Source organism: Lactuca saligna, chromosome 8 (genome assembly GCF_052625555.1).
Source record: "Lactuca saligna cultivar CGN05327 chromosome 8, ASM5262555v1, whole genome shotgun sequence".
NCBI classification, from domain to species: domain Eukaryota; kingdom Viridiplantae; phylum Streptophyta; class Magnoliopsida; order Asterales; family Asteraceae; genus Lactuca; species Lactuca saligna.
The window spans coordinates 202,051,310-202,072,072 of NC_136424.1; positions in this window are offsets into that span (position 1 = coordinate 202,051,310).

Here is a 20,763-nt window from a genome sequence, read left to right on the forward strand (position 1 = left end):
ATTATAGTTGAGAATGATATTGAACTAACAAGTTTCAAGCATAACTTGAGCCCATGACCATGCGATTTTACATGGTTAATTCACAGTTTCTTTAATGTGAGTCTTCTATTCTCCATAAAATTTGCATATTCTCTTTATAACTTGTTTATGGAGCTCATGTGATTGACTGGCACATCAATTTCAGAGTATAAGTAGAGAATGATGTGGAACTTGAGAATCTCAAGCATAACCTGAGTCGGGGACCACACAACTTTTTATGGATGATTCACCATCTTTTAAGTGATTTGTGGAGACCCCATCATTGAATTTAAGATGAACATAATCTGAGATTAACATATCGTTGATAGTCAATGAATCTCAAAGATCTAGGGAGATCCTTGTGATCGAAAATGGAAAAGGGATTTACTTACTTAAATAATTTTATGGTGCGTTTACGACATCCCTTTAACAATTATGGCACCAAATATGGATCCTAGCCTTCTTAAATATTTTTATTTAGGATAATTATTTTCTAGGAATTAATGATACAAACTATAACAAAAATTGATATTTAATGATGTCTATAAACTTATCCACTAAAGTCTACTTCTATAAACCCTTTGAAAGGATTAGCTATTAGGATGATCAATCTTGTCCAAATTCGAAGTTTGGAAATAGTTCTCATTAACAAAAGGAAAGATCATGCCTTTGATAAAGATCTTCATGAGGTTCCTCCAACCACTACAATCTAATCTATCAGAAAGAGAAATTATCAAGTGTATATTGTAAACTAAAATATTAAACTTAAATGGAATTTCCTTGAGTTAGGACAAAGGAAGGCTTATTCTGAGGCATGTTCTGATAGGATATTCATTTCCATAACAAGAAATTGCCTAAGAAGGTATACATGCCTAATATATATTTGAGGTGAAAGGACTAAAACATGAAGAAGTTAAATTTGATCATGGATTACTAGCCCATGCTCCCACATTTGGTGTTCAATCAGATATATGAATTCATAATACCGTTGATAATTACTTCTAATCCTTTGAATATTTTCTAATAATTAAGTGCTAACATTTGCAAGTATGTACAGTGAAAAAATGAAGTAAGAAGACCGAAACATGGAAAAGATAATTTAATCATCAATGCCAAACCCTTCCTACTATTCCGAGGATCAAAAGAAACCTCTTTTCAAAATGTTTAGTCTATGGTCTTATAATTCAATTTTTTATAAACTGTTTCATCAGATCATTCTCACTTATTTAAATGTAGCACATTCTAACATGTTAAAAGAAAGCCATTGAATCTATGAAGCTAGTATAGTAACAATAGTTCAAAGTTGATTTGAATATTTGAATAAGATGTATTATTGTGAATATATATATTGGAATTAGTTTATCTAATGTACCATTTTGATTGACCACAATATGTACTGATTCAAATACATCCAAAAGGTTTGGTTGAAATGCATTTGTGAGATCATAGTCTTGGAGACATAAACGAGAAATGTGTTACCAAGTATCCAGTTGGATCATATTTTGGATATAATTTTATCACAAGTCTTATATGATAAATGCAAATCTTTTTTTATCAAGATAGATGATGAATAAATCACTAGTTGATGTGAATATTTTTTGGAATTAGTTTGCGCTAATGGACCTTTACGATTAAACCATGATAGGTGGTAAGACCAACTTCGTATGAACATGAGTCTGGAAGTTTTTAGGCGTTCAAAATTATCATAAAGCAAAGCTAAGAATCAGTTGTGCAATAGGATGGGACACTCATAGTGAGCATCTCAGTCAAAAACTTTATCGATCATCTAAGAAATTGTGAAAGGGTCTCATAAGCTGTCTCCACCTAGAAAATTTCCATAATGAGTGTTATTGGGTAGAGAAACACATCATTAATTGATTTTGTACTACATGAGTCGTACTAACAATTCATAAACTATACCATGAATAGTGTTATGAGAAGCCCTTTGGTCTTGCACCAACTAAGAATGTTCATGAAACACTCTATGATTTGTGAAGTTGAATTGAATTGTCATTACCATATATGGAAGTCTATGATTATGAGGTGTATGCTCGTTGTGAAGTGCATGATAATATAGGATGTAGAAATAAGTTTTTGTATAACTTTTTTGGACATCCGAACAAGCATTTTGGATAGATGTTTAACAAACCTACTAAGATATGATAGAGGATGTCATGTTGATCTTGACAAGATTTGAGAGTCAACCAATGAAGAACCTAAATTTAGACCTAGCATTGAATTCAAGATTGAAAGAGATATTGAGGAAACTGACATACCTCCATCTTCTCCTTATAGATATGATAGAGGATTTCATGCAACTATTTATATAGAGTTTATATTACTAAGGTAAATGAGTCACTTGTAGATAGAAATCAGAGTATAACGGCTATCAAAAGTTATGGTACGCTCTAAAGGCTACAACATGGAAGGAAGGCATAAATATCGAGATTCGGTCCATGCATATTGAAACTTGGTAGATCAGGCACTTGGCTTTAACCATTAATCGTAAGTAGGTTTTTAAGATGAGAAAATTTGAGTTTTGAGAAGTGAAGATGAGGCATACACATATCAAAGCTAGTGGGAGTAATTGGAATATTTGTTTCAATGAGAGAGTTAAAGGAGTTTAAATTTCGAGAAACATAAATAAGCCATACACATGTGAATGCTAGTGGGAGCACTGTAGTCGCCCTTGTACTATACATAGATAATGGATCATTCATAAGAAACTATGTTCTAACTTAGCAAGTGTAAAATCTTTTCTTGGTATGGGAATCATTTCGCTATGATAAACATGGGAGATACAACACGTGTACAGAATATAAAGATCGATAGAGATAAATCTAAGTGATTCATTAGATTAAGCAAAAGTACATGGACTCTTGAGGAAACTTGATATGCAAAACTTGGAAAGGTTCATACTTAATATATATGGCATATTTTGAGAGATGCTAATTTCCTAGTTACAATATTGATCTTGAGGATATGATTCGGAGTCCCACATGCTTCTGCTATGGGATCGATCATATATGCCATAGCATGTACCAGATCTGATGACCCGTATGTCTTAAGCATGAAAAGTTAGATTAGATCAATTTGAAAAGAATCAATGAATCAACATCAAGAACATTCCTAAGTGTTTTAGGAGGACACAGGAAAGGATATTTTAGTATGGAAGATGTTATTTTAAAGGTTACAATGATGCTAAGTTCCACACTGATAAAGATAATTTTGTTCGCAGTCGGAATTCATGATTTTACTACATGATGAAGTATTAGCTTGGAAGAGTATCGGGTAATACATCATAGATTATTAACAAAATTATAGTATATTGTATTTGGTTAAATTACAAAGAAGTGAATGTGACTAAAAGAGATTCATTAGTGACATCTTTATTGAAATACAATCATTGATGGTCCTTTTGGAGGCTCTTGCGACTCTATTGTTGAACTTACCTTGAGTATGGATCCTAAGTGGCACAAGATCACATGACACATACTCAGTAAGTACCATTACATTTCATAGTTGTTCGAATGTAAAGACATCATAGTCAATAAGTCACATTAAAAGATAATATTGCCGATCCATTCTCCAAGCTAATGTCACTGGCCATGTCTAATAGTCTACAAATTCAAGAGGCATTAGATTTGAAAATAAATTGGCTTAAACACTATTAGTTTAGTTTGTTTTAAACTTGAGAACTTAAGCAATATAAGTTTTAATTCAATTTTGCGATTATTAGGTGGAGATCTTAATATATGATGTAGATCTACATTTCAATTAGCTTATTACTATGTTCTCATTTTGCATGTTTGGAACCTACTTCCTGAGTATTAATTTACTCAAACTTCCACGGTCGGTCATACTCTTAGAAGTAAGTGATTTAAGACTTCCATGAGTATTAATGGATTGTCTATAGTGATTGGGCATGGCATAAAGATTGCACTGACACTCATGAGTACTTAATAGAGATTTAATTATTTGAATACCCCACGCTTAGAGATTACTTCATGGATATAGTCACGAGTAATTATAAGATGATGATATCAAATCTTCAAACCTAGATACATATGGTGATTTTCTCTATGATTATGTTATACATTTGTTTACTCCTACACTATCCATGACTGGTAGTTATAAAGGGTATGTCCATGTATGACTAGATGAAGCAGACAAAAACTATGTGTTCAAAGTTTATTTGTTTATTCTTCCTTATCTGGAAAAGCAATGTCTATGGGCCCCTATATGATTTGGAGTTGACATCTAAAGTGCTTGGTCGAGCCCTAACTGAAATTGATGTGTTCAACTTAGTTGTCGGATGCAGTTGTCACAAATCTATATCGGGAAACATAATATTGAATTATGAGATTAACCATTATCCATATCTCAGGTTCATACAAATATCTAGAATGAGAGGATAGTTGATCACTTATCTAACTCCGTGTTGATTATTGAAGAAATATTGGACCTTGTATAGTTGATGACTTGTCCAACTGGTAGACTATTGGACAAAGTGTCTAAGGTTATTACCTATTGGTAATATTTCTAATAACAACAGGGTCCTTTTAGGTTTCCCTCAAGAACCAAATTAAGTAGAATAAATAAAGGAGAATTTAGTTTATTAATTATTTTGTTCAACAAATAATTAGAAACAAATTTGAATAAATTTTGGGAATTAATTAACAGTTTGATTAATTAAATGGATGAAAATATTCATTAATCAGTAGTTGATTAATTAGGAATGTTCCAAAACCCTTATGGGATTAGGGTTTGGATGAAATATCCTTACGAATAAGGATAATTTCGTTCAAGGCATTCCATCCCATGTGGATGGAGTACAAAACCTTGGAAGGAGTCCAAGGCTATAAAGTAGGGCATTATGGATTTCATTCTTCCTTTCATATTGGATTGATGTTCCACCAACCCTTTTTCCTCCCCTATAGGGATGATTTCTAACCCTTTTATGGCTTGTGAAATTTACCCATCTCCTAGTTATTTTTATTCCACTCCTTGTTGTCATTGGGTGTGATACCATTAGAGGGATTCTAGTTTGGGACCTCTCATCCAAGCAACTTCGAGGAGGACAAGATCAAGATCTCACGCATGGAGATCAATGGATACATAAGAAGTATGTTTTTCTTCATTATGTTTTATATTTTCATAAGGCAACTATAATTAGTAAGAATCAAAAGATCCTTAGGTTACACATAAGCTTAGGTATATCATAGTTTGATTATTCTGCTACCTAATTTGAGTGTATTTGATGCATAGAAAAGTCAATAGTGGTATCAGAGCCATTGTTTCATAATTACTAACAACCTATTAGTCCATTTTATTTGTCAAACTTGTTTGAAATTGGAAAAAGCAGCTAAAATTTGAAGTTGATGAAAATTGCTAATTGCAGCCACGACGTGGTCCGCTAGATTAGGTTTTTTTTTTTTTTTTTTTTTTTTTTTTCTTTCCAGTTTCCTTTTAAATTTCAAGTTAGAAGGTTTCTAAATATGGATAATTACCTAATTTAAATTGTTTTAAATCAAGAATTGGATTAATATTATTTAACAGAGAGTTAAATTTTAATATTTATTTACTATTATTTAAATGGCGATTTAAATTAAAATATTTAATATTATATTTATAATAGTGGTTTATAAATCTGAATATTCGCCCCTTGTGAATTGTTAATTGTTACATTGCATCCTCACAATTAATTAAAATTAATAATAGACAACTAAATTTAAAGAGTTTTAAATTTACACCTTATATATATATATATATATATATATATATATATATATATATATATATATATATATATATATATATATTAGAATTGTATCTACTATATGTATTACAAAGTTCCAATATGTGTGGTCACATGTTTAAATATTGACATTTACAATCTTACCATGACTAGGATCACCCAATCTAATGTAGGTGTTTAGATAACTCTCTATGATTCCTAATAAGATCGATTTTTAATATGCTTCGCGCTTACCACCCTCACCACCCTGTTACATTTTAAGAGTAGGGTTATCTAAAGGGTTTGATAGTGATGATGGTCAACCTAAATGTATTATCAATAGAAGTATAAAACAAAATCCTATTTTATTAATAGAATGTGAATCTCATGTTATCCATGAAAATTTCATATTCTCAATATTCTATTGATAGAGCTCATATGGTTAACCAGAACATCAATCTAGAGTATTGTTGAGAATGATTTGGAACTCGTGAATTCAAGTGTAACTTGAGCCGCGAACCATGCGATTTTGCCTGCTTAATTTACAATCTGTTTAATTTGAATCCTATGTTATCCATTATATGGATTCTGGTTTGGGCCCTCTCATCCAAGCAACTTCGAGGAGGATAAGATCAAGATCTCAATCATGGATATCAAGGGTTACATGAGACGGAAGTTTTTCTTCTTTATGTGTTATGTTTTCATAGGGTAATTGTAATTTGCATGAAGCCTTATATCCGTAGATTTAATGTACACTTAGGTATATCACAGTTTGATTTTTATGCTACATAGTTTAAGTGTATTTGATGTATAGAAAGCCCAACATCAAAATCATTCAACAATTTTCCTTTTTGGCAGTCAATCGCATGTTTTTAATAAATTGTGTTGGAACATGTTTAACACCTATAAGACTTGATTTTGATAAAATATCCAACACATGTTCTCTTTGATTAACATATAAGGCATTTTTTGTTTTCAATAATATTGTTCCAAGAAAGTAGCTTACTTGACCCAAATCTTTAATAGTAAAGGCTTTATGTAATTGATCTTTCACCTTATTTACGAGTCTTTCATTTTGTCCAGTAATAAGCACATCATCAACATAGACCACCAGTGCTATAAAAAAAAATTCTTCACCTTTGATAAATAAGCAATGATCACTTAATGGTTTTTTAAAACCAAAATTTAAGAGCTTGTTGCAGAATTCAACGTGCCATTGTCTACTTGCCTATTTCAATTTAGTTCATACAATGATTTATTTAGCTTACATACTTCTCCTTTCTTGGCCTTTTCATAACCTTCTGTATGCATTAAGTAAACTTCTTCATCAAGATATCCATGTAGGAAAGCATTACTGATATCCAATTGATGCAAAAACCAATTATTAGATGTATATACAAAGAAGAAGTCTCACTGTAACAACCTTTGCAAATAGAGAGCAATTATCGAGATAATCAATACCATAAGTTCGATTGTATCAATTTACAATTAAATGTGCCTTGTATCTCTTAACATTTCCATTAGGTTTTAACTTGACTTTATATACCCACTTTAAACCAATTGGTTTCTTTTTTGTTAGCAAGGGAATTATTGTCTAACTATCATTTTATTCTAACAATTTGAGTTCCTTTTCCATTGCAGTAACCCACTTAATTTCATTACATGCTTGAGAATATGAAATAGGTTCATTTAGCGAAAATAGAAATTAAAAGGATTTTGTGTATTTTTGTTAGCAAATGTGACTTAATGGAAAGGAATATATTAGGTGAATAAGGAGAATATAAACTTTTGGTATATGGTTACAATTTTGACTTTGAGAAGGAGGTATTATATTACAATACATAATAAAATCATTGTACCATGAAGGAATTCTTCTTACACATTTAGTTATATCAGGAGCTTGATGTTCTTGTTGGATTTCTCGTATCACCTCTTCTTGACAAAAAGGAATCTTTTCTTCAGCAATATCAATTTGATCTAAATTGTATTGTTATAAAGGTATGAAGTCTTCTTGATCAACTTCAAATTGTGTTTCTAATATTGGGTTTCAAGAGAATTTGGTACAATATTGAACCCTTCATTTGAACTTGGATAAATTTTTTCAAAATGAAACATTGTTGCGTAAAATGTCAAATTTCTATACATGATTATATTTTTCTTGTTTTATCAGGCATCACATTTTGTAGCAAAGGCTAAACAACCAAAAACTTTCAAGTTGGAATAAGAAGGCTCTTTATTATACCATATTTGAAATGGAGTATCCAATGTTAATGTCAGTATGGGTAAAAGATTGATAATGTAGGTTTCCATTAAATGACATGCCCATAGAACTGAATATGTAACATTGATAGAGAGAATAAAGCTCTACCAACTTGTAATAAATGTTGATGCTTCATTTCTAGTCTTACGTTATGTTGTGGAGTATATGAGATAATTTTGTTATGAATTCCTATGGACGAGAAGAGTTGTTGTAACATCCCGATTTCAGATACTTTTATTAATTATTGAATCTTTATCAAAAGTGGCACATTTGGTCTCTTGGAGAGAAGGTCTTGCGAATTGGTTGTATGTAGGGCATACATAAGAGTACACGTAGCGTACTCATGCAGTTTTGTAACGCAGATGACCAAATAGTACGATGGGCGTATGTGTGGTGCACCGAACATACTAGCCCAGACTTCAAAACCTAATTTGAAGGGTTCCCTTTATTTAAAGAACAATATAACTTCATTTAATCATCTTTATCAACCACTAAACCCTCTTTAAAACTCTAAACCCGAGTTGAGTTGTTTGTGAGAGTTTTTGCAAGTTTTTTAGTGTTATTGGAGCTTGTAATGGAAAAAGGATACTATAAAAGAAGGTGTGGGTGCTAGAAAGCTTGGAGATCCAGAAGCCTCTCCTATTTGTACATCATTTTCAAGTATAAAGTCTATACCTTGGCAAGCTTTTAATTAGATATTTATGGTTGAAGTTTCATGAACTTTTGTCCCTAAGATTGGAGCTTTATGATTATGGAGCACTCCAGGGAATTGTAGCTATCCTTTCATGCATTTTCGGACCTATAGATTCATAAAAATGGTTGCTTTATCATTGCTTTTGGCTCATGCATGAATAAAGTAGTTTACAGGTGTTAGAAGCTAAAGATTGTTGCATTGGCTCCTTCCTATCCATGTAAAAGCTTAAAGCAAACGAATTTATGTGTACCTCTTGGAAAATTTGTAAGTTTCATATTTAATCCCTAATCGAAAAAGATTGCAAGAATGATCCTTAAGGATAGTATGTCGGGCATCCAGGGTGGTATACTTGGCGTACTAGCCAAATGCTTGATCGCTCATTCGGACATATACGTGGGGTACACGCTTGTGTACGCATGGTGTATGTGTGGATAAATAAAACCCTAATTTTAGAGTGTTGCAACCTATATAATGCATGTGATAGCCTCTTTTGGACATGTTTAATTATTCTCCTTACTCTTGAAAACGTTAATTCGTCCATTTGCTTTGTGAGGCGCTCTTCAGCCTTGGTTTTTTTGTTTGGTGGGTTTTATGCTTTTCGAAGTGATAGAAGAAGTTGGAAGACTCATTCCTTGGAGGGTATCTTAGAGATCCATATTTAGCTCCATCTTTTGGTGATTTTTGATGTATAAAGTCCTTACCTTGTCTACTCTTTTCTTTGATCTTCTCTTTAGCTTGTTATGGTTCTTTTTGGTCCCTTTCGGTTGGTCTTGATGAGTTAAGGTCATTTTAGAAGCTAAACCTTGTAGATTTGGACATCCTGAGGGTTCCTTTGGTATTAAAATGCAAACATGATGGTATCGTTAGTCTCATGCATACATTAAGTCACTTGCTAAGCTCTTTTGAGCTCTAAGAGCCTCATTAAGCCATGCATGCACGTAAATTTGGCAACTTTACGTGATAAATCATCGTAAGAAGGTCAGATCTAAGTGTTGGAGCAAAGTCTTAACCATTTAAGAGTGGAATGAGAAAGTTGACCAAACAGGGGAGTACGTTGGGCATACAAGATGGTACACCGCACGTACAAGCCCTAAAGCGAGTACGCTTAGCATACAAGCTGAGTACGCCCCACAAACTCATCGGTGGGCTTTAGAAGTTGGGCTTTTTGGTATTGGGTCCATTTTGGACTTTAGGAGTCTAAGGCTTTATTTTGGGCCATCAGAATATTGTTTTAAGCTAAGAATAATTTTGGACCTTGGTTTAAGGACCATGAAGGGGTTGGGAACAATTTGGAAAATTGGCCATAGTAGGCCTTAGGTGATTATTTTATAATTTGGTCCTTTGGACAATTTGGATTAGGCTTGGGCCTTGGGCTAAGTATAGGAAAGGGTAAAAAGGTCTTTTACCCTAGTTTGGACTCTTAGGGTGAGTCCAGATCTAATTATTAATTGAATGATGTTTATTGATTATAGCGTGGGGATTTTTAACCAACCAGCAGCTAGAGATTTCTCTGTGATATTCAGTAGTGTGAGGTGAGTTTCCTCACCATGTTTAGTGGGTCTAAGGCACCAATGTCGACCCATGATAAGTGAAGCTATGATGCTAGATGTTTGTGCGACTCTTGTATGTGTATGTGCTTATATGATTTGTATGTTGGGTGGGGCCTATTACGTAAGTTTGGGAGGGCCTCATTATTCTCAGTGGGCGGGGCCTGATACGTGAGTTTGGGTGGGGCCCGTTATGCGATTATGGGCTGGGCTCGATACACTCATCGGCGGGGCCTGTTATATGTTTATTTATGTATGGTATCTTGTATGTTGGGGAACTCACTAAGCTTTGTGCTTACGGTTTTTAGTTTATGTTTTAGGTACTTCTGGTTCTAAAGGGAGGAGCCCGAGATTAATGCAGAGCACACGCCACCTCGTTCTGTATTTTGTGATTTGCTCTAAAGATAATAAGTCGTTTGATGCATTTGTTTTATTTGGATTTTTTATGATGATGATGTTTTTGGGATATTGGCTTTATTAATTTAAAAACGAATTTTTTGGATCTTATTTTTGAGATGTTACATCATGGGTTAAGACATCTTAGACTAGTCATATTTAAATCCAGAATGGTTGTCTTAAAGGATTAAGACACTAAGTTGGTGGAAATAGAGGCAGACGGAGTATGCCGGTCGTACTCCTGGCTACGCCCCGCGTAGCCGGTCCCGCCCCTAATGGATGTTGATTTCATTGTACGCCCCGCATAAGAGGTGGACTCAATGAAAGTTGACTTTTGTTGACTTTGACCTTGGGCTAAGATTTAGGGTTTTGGACCGTGAGAAGGGAAAATTGTCATTTTTCCCTTAGAAGATTTAGTTGTGGGATTTGGACTCGCGAGTGAGTTTTAGACTTTAATTATTAATTAGGTTTAATTATTTTGTTGACTAGGCGGAATTTGGATCCGATGGTTTGGGTGTTAGATTTACTTGTCGTAGGTATCAGGTGAGTATCCTCCCTTATTCTTACATGTGTGGTAGAATAGTTGTATATGTAATGACCAACTAGGTCTAGCTGTTATGATTATGTTATGCTATTTTTATGTGACTAAGGCTACCGACAGTCTCCAGGGTTGTTGATAACCCACATGTACTCAATGATAGTTGACTTTTGTTGACTTTGACCTTTGGTCAATATTTAGGTTTTTGGACCATGAGAATGGAAAAATGGTCATTTTTCCCTTAGAAGATTTAGTTGTGGGATTTAGACTCGTGAGTGAGTTTTAGACATTAATTAATAATTAGGGTTAATTATTTTGTTGACTAGGTGGAGTCTAGATCCGACGGTTTGGGTGTTAGATTTACTTATCGTAGGTATCAGGTGAGTATCCTCCCTTATTCTTACCTGTGTGGTAGAATAGTTGTATATGTAATGACTAATTAGGTATGGTTGTTATGATTATGTTATGCTATTTTTATGTGACTAAGGTTGTCGATAGTCTCCAGGGTTGCTGATAACCCACATGTACTCAATGATAGTTGACTTTTGTTGACTTTGACCTTTGGTCAATATTTAGGGTTTTGGACCATGAGAAGGGAAAATGGTCATTTTTCCCTTAGAAGATTTAGTTGTGGGAGTTAGACTCGTGAGTGAGTTTTAGACATTAATTATTAATTAGGGTTAATTATTTTGTTGACTAGGCGGAGTCTAGAACAGACGGTTCGGGTGTTAGATTTACTTGTCGTAGGTATCATGTAAGTATCCTCCCTTATTCTTACATGTGTGGTAGAATAGTTTTATATGTAATGACCAACTGGGTCTAGATGTTATGATTATGTTATGCTATTTTTACGTGATTGAGGCTGTTGATAGTCTCTAGGGTTGCTGATATCCCATAGGGCGTGTTGTTAGGCCACTAGGACTGCTGATTGTCCCTAGTGTTGCTGATAACCCATAGTTGTTTATTTATGTTGTGTTTTATGTGGTATCTTGGGGAACTCAGTAAGCTTCGTGCTTACAGTTGTTGATTTGTATGTGGCAGGTACTTCTGAACACCGCGGGAAGTCGAAGGTTAGATTGTAAACACACGCTGGGAGATTTACTATTCTGACATGTTTATGAACTCTGATATTTGTGATAATAGCTGTTTTAGGATTATTATGTGTTTGATAACTTGGTTTGTGAAACCGTAATTTTGGTAAATTAAAATGAAAATATTTGGGCTAAAATTTGAGGTGTTACAATTTGGTATCAAATCCCTGATTTGAGGGATTTGGATGAACCTCTGGGTGATTCTAAACTTAAACTAAGGATCTGAAAAATTTTAAGAACTCAACAAAGAACTGAAGACTTTTTCAGGAGAAACCCCAGAGAAGCACTGTGTATAATCGACTAGCGCTCGAGAGGTAGTTTCCCAAAATATTTCAATTTATATTATGAGTAGTGCAGAGCAGATATATCTATATTATGAGCTGATAGAATTGTATCCTAGTTAGCCACAGGCTAAGGAATCTTTTAGAAATAGTGCGGTAATGTTACCTGATTTGTGATGCCTTAGCCTAGGGGTTTATTCTTATGAGATTGAATCTGTCTTTACTATTTGCTTGGCGAATGCTACATAGTTGTACATAATTTGGATTTTATAGCCTTAGAATTTCTGTGGATTTGAGGTGCGATCATTTATTCGAATGTCTATTGAGTTTTGTATTATGTATAATTGGCATACGCGAAGCAAATAGTGAGGGAAAGGGAGATTTTGTGAGCCAGAGTAGTGCTGGGAGCAGTCTAGAGTCAGAGTCTACATTATTATATGTGGTTGTTAGGAACCAACACTACGCCACCCAAGTTTTATGGGAAACAAGATCCAATTGTTGCTACGAGATAGATCTTTGATGTTAAGGGATGTGTATACTTTCTCTTGTCCGGAAAATCTAAGGGTTTGTTTCGCGCTGAACCTGCTTTTCTTGGGAGTGAAGGACTGGTGGAAGTTTCTAACGGTTGATTATACTATTACAGAGCATACTGCACTGACTTGGGAGAGGTTTACTGAGATGTTCAGAGATGAATTTGTACCTGTGGTCGAGCAAAAAATGTTTGGCCCAGTATTTCCTATTTCTCAAGCAAAGGATAGAGACGGTGGCTAAAATCACCAAGATGTTTCATGAGAGGGCTTTGTTTTTCCTTGAGTAGGTGTCCATGAAGCATGCTCATGAGATTTCGTATTAGAGTATTATGAGGAGGAATATCTGTGAGTTTGTGGTAAAAACCACCGTATTGGACATTGGCTGAGTTCCAGACCAATGCTAGGAGGAGAGAGATTGAGCTGGAGACCCGGGCTAGAGATGAGAGAGAGAGACCCATAGTAGATATAGGAGGCTAGCACAATCGTATCCAGTGACTAAGCGGCCCAAGCCCGCTTATCAAAGAGATGGAGTCCAGAAGAGTCGTACTTGCAGAAAGTGCGACAAGGGACACGAGGGACCCTGTCGGTCCTAGTCATCTTGCTACCTGTGTGGCAAGGATGGGAATATGGATAAGGATTGGCGCAAGGGATTTCGTGTTTGTTTCATCTGAAACTAGATAGGCCACCTGAAGGTAGATTATCCTCAGCTTGCATCTAGGGCGGTTCCGAATCCGCCCCCCGCGACCATACATATCACTGATGGACGAAGGGGGAAGTCGAAGCACTGAGGGCTCGAGGGGAGCATTTCAGTTGACAGTAGAGGAGGCCAATGTAATTCCATACATCGTGGTTGGTATGTGTTCTTTATATTTCTGTTGATTCATTATGTTTTTTTTATATTATTGGTTGTATATGTACTTTTCTTGTCAATTCTATGCATGTGGATGTGTTGTTTGACTCGGGTGCAAGTCGATCGTTCAAATCAATATCATTTGGTCGTAGTTTTAGTATTAGGCGATAGACTTTGAGCAGAACCTTAAGAGTCTCGATACCTGATGATCATCTAATCTCTGCTATTGATGTCTACCGGGGTTGTGGGTTAGAGATCTTCGGCATTGATTATCCGATTAATCTTATCCCTATCGCAATGGGAGATGTTTGTGTGATTGTGGGTATGGATTGGTTGAGCCGGTTTAGGGATTTGATTAACTATGAGCGTCAGTTGGTGACAGTTTGAGATCCTAGTGGGGGAGTGTTGACTATCTACGACGAGGGTGCTAGATAGGGATCAACTTTTTGTTCTGCCGTTGGGGCAAGGCAGAGTCTGCAACCCGGGTTTATAGGTAATTTGAAATATGTATTGGCTACTCGGGTCGAGAAGAAGGGGAAACCTCTATTTCTAATGTTACAGTGGTATGTAATTTTCTCAATGTTTTTCACGAGGAGTTACTGGGTATGCCCCTTGAGAGGCAAGTGGAGTTCCAAATTGATTTGACTCCGGGTGCATCGCCGGTCGCCAAGGCACCATAACGTCTTGTACCTTCTGAGAGGCAAGATTTATCCTCTCAGCTGTAGGATCTATTAGGAGAGGGGTTTATTTGGCCGGTCAGTTCTCTTTGGGGAGTGCTAATCCTTTTTGTTAGGAAGAAGGACGGTTCACACCGGATGTGCACCGATTACTCAGAGTTGAATAAGTTGATGGTGAAAAACTGTTACCCATCATCGAGGATTGATGATCTTTTTCACCAGCTTCAAGGGGCATCTTGGTTTTCCAAGATCGATTTGAGGTCCAGCTTTCATCGGATGAGGGTGTGAGAGGAGGATATTCAGAAGATGGCCTTCCAAACTCGCTATAGGCGTTATGAGTTTGTGGTGATGCCTTTGGGGTTCACCAACACACCAACAACATTCATGGACCTCATGAAATGAGTGTGTAGGTCTATGTTGGATCGATCGGTGATCATTTTCATCGACAACATTCTAGTTTATTTGATGACTAGGGAACAACATGAGGAGCATTTACAAGATGTTCTGGAGGTTTTGAGGATGGAGAAGCCTATACCAAGTTCTCAAAGTGTGACTTCTGGTTGTGTGAGGTCCAGTTTTTAGGACACCTCGTCAATCAGAATGGTATATTGGTCGACCCAACCAAGATAGAGGCGGTGATGCAGTGGGAAGTGCCGAGATATCCATCTAAGATTCGAAGTTTCCTCGGATTGGCAGGTTATTATCGGACATTCATCAGAGACTTGTCCAAGATTGTTGTTCCTCTCACCAGGTTGAAAAGAAGGGTGTTGGTTTCATTTAGAGTCCTGAGCTGCAAGCATCATTTGAGACTCTTTGCCAGAGATTGTGTGAGGAATCGGTACTTCCCCTCCCTGAGGGAGTTGAGGACTTTGTAGTCTACTGTGATGCATTTATTGTAGTATTAGGTGATGTGTTGATGTAGAGAGGGCTTGTGATAGCAGACACATCAATCTAGAGTTTTAGGTAGGAGATATAGTGCTCCTAAAGGTGTCACCCTGGAAGGTTGTTATCTGCTTTAGGATGTAGGGCAAGATGGGCCCTAGGTTCATTGGTCCTTTCCGAGTATTGGCCCATATGCACAAGGTGGCCTATCGGTTGGAGCTAGCGGAGGAGCTGAGATAGATTCATGATACCTTCCATGTTTCCTAACTGAGGAAATGTATAGCTAACAAGAAAATTGTGGTCCCTTTGGAGGACATTTAGGTCGATGATCAAATGAACTACATTGAGAAACCTATGGCAATTATAGATGGGAAATTGAATACCTTGAGGAACAATATAGTGAACTTGGTTAAAGTTTAGTGGCAGCAACAGAGAGGTTCGGAGTCGATATGGGAACTAGAGACCGAGATGCGTGAGAAATATCCTGAGGATGACTTCAATGGTGAAGTCTAATTCTAGTAGGGAGAGTTATAACATCCCGATATTAGGTACTTTTATTAATTATTGAATCTTTATCAAAAGTGGCACATTTGGTCCTTTAGAGAGAAGGACTTGCGAATTTGTCGTATGCAGGACATATATAAGAGTACGTGCAGTGTAGTCATGCGGATTTGGAACGCGGGTAACCAACTAATACATTAGACGTATGTGTGGTATGTCGGGTGTACTATCCTAGACTTCAAACCCTAATTTTAAGGGTTGCCCACTATTTAAAGAACATTATGTCTTCATTTGATCATCCTTATTAGCCACCAAACCCTCTCTAAAACCCTAATCCCGAGTTTAGTTTCTTGTGAGAGTTTTTTCAAGTTTTTGAGTGCTCATGGTGCTTGTAGTGGAAAAAGGAGACTATAGAAGAAGGTTTGGGTGCTAGCAAGCTTGGAGATCCAAAAACCTCACCTATGTGTGCATCATTTCCGGTATAAAGTCTATACCTTGGAAAGGTTTTCATTAGATCTTTATGGTTGAAGTTTCATGAACTTTTGTCCCCAAGATTGGATCTTTATTAGTTTGGAGCACTCTATGGAATTGTAGTTGTCCTTTCATGTATTTTAGGACCTATAGATTCATAAAAATCGTTGCTTGATCATTCCTTGGGCTCATGCATGAGTAAAGTAGCTTAGAAGGTGTTAGAACCTAAAGATTGTTGCATTGGATCCTTCCTATCCATGCAAAGGCTTAAAACAATCGACTTTATGGGTTAAGACATCTTAGACTAGTCAGATCTGAGGTTGGGTTGGTTCTCTTAAAGGATTATGGCACTAAGTTGGTGGAAATAGATGCATACGGAGTATGTCGGACGTACTCCTAGCTACACCCTGCGTATCCGGTCCCCCCCCCCCCTCCCGATGGATGCTAATTTCATTGTACGCCCCGCGTAGGAAGTCATACGCTCAACGAACTCGATGAGAGTTGACTTTAGTTAACTTTGACCTTTGGTCAAGATTTAGGGTTTTGGACCATGAGAAGGGAAATGTTCCTTTTTCCCTTAGAAGATTTAGTTCTGGGATTTGGACTCGTGATTGAGTTTTGGACCTTAATTATTAATTAGGGTTAATTATTTTGTAGACTAGGCGGAGTCTATATCCAACAGTTCGGGTGTTATATTTACTTGTCATCAGGATAAAGTGAGTCTCCACACTTATTCTCACCTATGAGGTAGAATAGTTGTATATGTAATGACCAGGTGGGTCTAGCTATTATGGTTATGCTATGTTATTTATATGTGACTGAGACTGCTGATAGTCTCCAGGGTTGCTAATAACCCATAGTGCGTACTGTTAGCCCACCTGGATAGTTGATAGTCCCCTGTTTTTGCTGATAACCCATAGTTGTTTATTTATGTTGAGTTGTATGCAGTATCTTGGAGAAATCACTATGCTTCGTTTTTACAGTTGTTGATTTGTATGTGGCAGGTACTTCTGAGGACTGCGGGAATTCGTTCTTATTGTACACATGCGTGCTGGAAGATTTACTACTAGTACATGTTTATGAACTCTGATATTTGATACTATTTGTTTTGGGATAAATATGTATTTGATAACTTGGTTTGTGAAACCCTAATTTTGGTAAATTAAAATGAAAATTGTGGGCCAAAATTTGAGGTGTTATAGTTTTTTTTGGCAATTTTTGGTTAACAAATTCAGTTCCATTTGTATGTTCTAATGATTTTGATAGATATTTAGGATTGATTTGATACTAAATCAAAGAAGTTTGACAAGGTTATAAATGTTTCGGTTTTATTAGTTAGTAAGAAAGTCCAAGCTACCATTGAAAAATCATAAAAAATAATGAGAAAATAAGATGCCCTTGTAATGGTTTTGCTCATGTAAGGACCCCAAAGACCCATATGTATGTTCTTGAAGATATCGTTTGTAGATGGCTCACTATTAGGAAATAGAAACCTATGTTTTTAGCTTGATGGCATGGTATGTAAGGCTATTTTTCTTCTTTCACTCGTATGAACTTCAAATGATTCAAGACATCTTGAGAAGAATGCCCTAGTCTTTGGTGCCAAATAAAGAATGACTATTTATTAATATTTCTAGTAATACTACATGTATGATCACTCATCATTTTTGGAATACTACTAGAATCAAATGTAACAACAACGATGCTATAATTATCTAGAATATAAAGGTTTCCAACAACTTCCCTTTTTCCAACACCTTTTCAGTTGTTAGGTCCTGAAAAATGCAATAATTTGTGTAAAAGGTAAATGATATTTGTTCAGAACTAGCGGGTGCCTTAACCAATAATAAATTACACTTAAATTATGGCACATGTTGAACATCATTCAAAATCATTTTGTCACTCAAATTTATCAATCATGTATGAGTTATAGACTTGGTAGAACCATCTTGTAAGAAGATAGGGGTATATTTGGAAATGATTTTTGATTTTTCCATGTATGATAACTATGCTCACATATGTGCTATTGCACTAGTATCAAGAATCCAAACTGGTTGATTAAAATGATTGTTTTTCAAAGAATGCAATGAAAAAATGTGCATACCTTCAAAGTCTCCAAAGTGTGAGAAATTTGCAGAGTGTGTTTCATTCTTCTGATTTGTCTTCATGAATTCTTTGAATTGTTGAAAAAAATAGTTCATGGATTCATTGTTTTGATCAGTAGATTGAGAGAAAGTATACATACCCAATGGATTGTCTTCTTGCTGACTAGCCGTATGAGCAGACTTGTGTCAATGAGTCTTCTTATCTTTAAGACCCTTATATAAATCAGGATAACCATGTAGTTTAAAACATGCATCGCAATAGCGATCACTATTGGATTTAATCTTTAAGCGTGTGTTAATTTTGTTTTAAGACAATTTCTTGTTTTGAAAATTTGCATTTGATAATTTCACAAGCATCAAAAATATCTCAATAGGAGTATAAAAGTTAACTTGTACTTCTCCCTATTTTTTAACACTTGTCGTGGAATACACCTTATGACCTGAAGGTAATGGATGGAGAATAAGAATTTGATTCCTCAAACTCTCAACTAATGCTTTGACAGCCTCTCCATTACAATTCATCAATTGAATGATGTGAGTCAATTGATCCCAAAGTCGTTTAAATTTTGTGTAGTATTTAGAAAGAGAAGAATCACCTTGAGTAATAGAAGCGATTTGTCTCTGGTAAATCAATGGACCATTTCTCTCACCAAAATGTTTTTCGAGATCAAGCAAAATATCGCGTGTAGTGGTAGAAAACACAAAACCTCAAACAGTTTCTTTTGAAGTTGAATTTAAGATACAAAATGAACCATGCAATTATTGCTAATCCAATCATCCAATTCAAATTTAGATATACAAATTAAATGATAAATGATATACAATAAAAAATGACCACAATATAAACAAAAGTATGAACTGGTTAGCTAATAAATAAGTTATTTTCCAAAGACCATATATCAAATACAATGACTTCAATAAAGACGATATCGTATAATTCCAAATAGGCATCGTCATATTTCACATATGTTACTATCAAATAATACACCAAAGATGAATCAATGAAGAAAACAATTCCAAATATTGATTTTCATATGGCGAAATGACTTAGGAGGGTAACTACCTCTTATGTTTGTTCAAATTCTTCTTTTTTGTACACATAAAGATAACTAACTTGTTTTTTGTGTTCAATTTACACTAATATTATCCGACTAATGTAGGTTTAAACTGATGTGGCTAAATCAAGGCTTGGCTAGCATTTACAAGATAATATGTGGCATATATGTGACATAGTACACATTAGCTCATTATATAAAGGGTGTTATATAAGTTGTTTGTACGTTAAAGCCCTATATCAACAAAGAATTCTTCTTCTACTTCATTTGTCTCTTCCAAATGTAATGTTGAATTGCAAGCTGGACATCCATTTAAGTGCAAGATGCCATCTCGTGTGAAGATTTCAAGAGCACCTAACAATCTTGGGAAAAAATTGAGTTTGTCAAAACTCATTGGTAAACAAGTTTTTTTTTAATTATCCCTAATAGAATCTTCTTCTTCATCTTTTCATCAATTTAACCTTTTTTATACTTTTCTTCATCCTCTCTTCAATTTAACCCTTTTTTATACTTTTCTTGAAGAGTGCAAGAACTCCACAATGTAAATTTGGGAATGGGTGGAAAAGTATGACTATACAGTAGAAAAGAACGGTGATTTGGGATAAATCTACAACCTAACATTGAAGCTTGGAAATTTGGAAAACGAAATTAGTATATGCAAGAAGAAGTTGAAAGAAGAGAAAAACTCTAATTTGGCTTTCAGACAAGAACTGGACAAAGTGAAGTGGAAGTTTCTTACTCATAAAGTTGCATTGTTTTGTGTAATTTTTCTTGTATGTTAAAGATGTAGTATTGAAAGTTTTATGTGTTCTTGTATCCTATTTGATGTATTCTAACAAAATCATGTAGTTCATGAAGTTTTGTATGTAATGAAAGTTGGACGTATTATGACTAAAGTATGTGTTTGAGTTAATTCAACATAATTTTGATGTATCATGACCAAATTTTGATGTGTAATACTTGATGCATTATGATCAAATTATATACAAACATGTAAATGAACTTGTGCAAAATATGTTAAAGACAGGGAACAAAAATGGCATTATAAACATCATAAATGATATTACCAAAATGTATACAAACATCTAAGCAAACATGTACTTAGATAAAGATGTTAAACATCACAAATG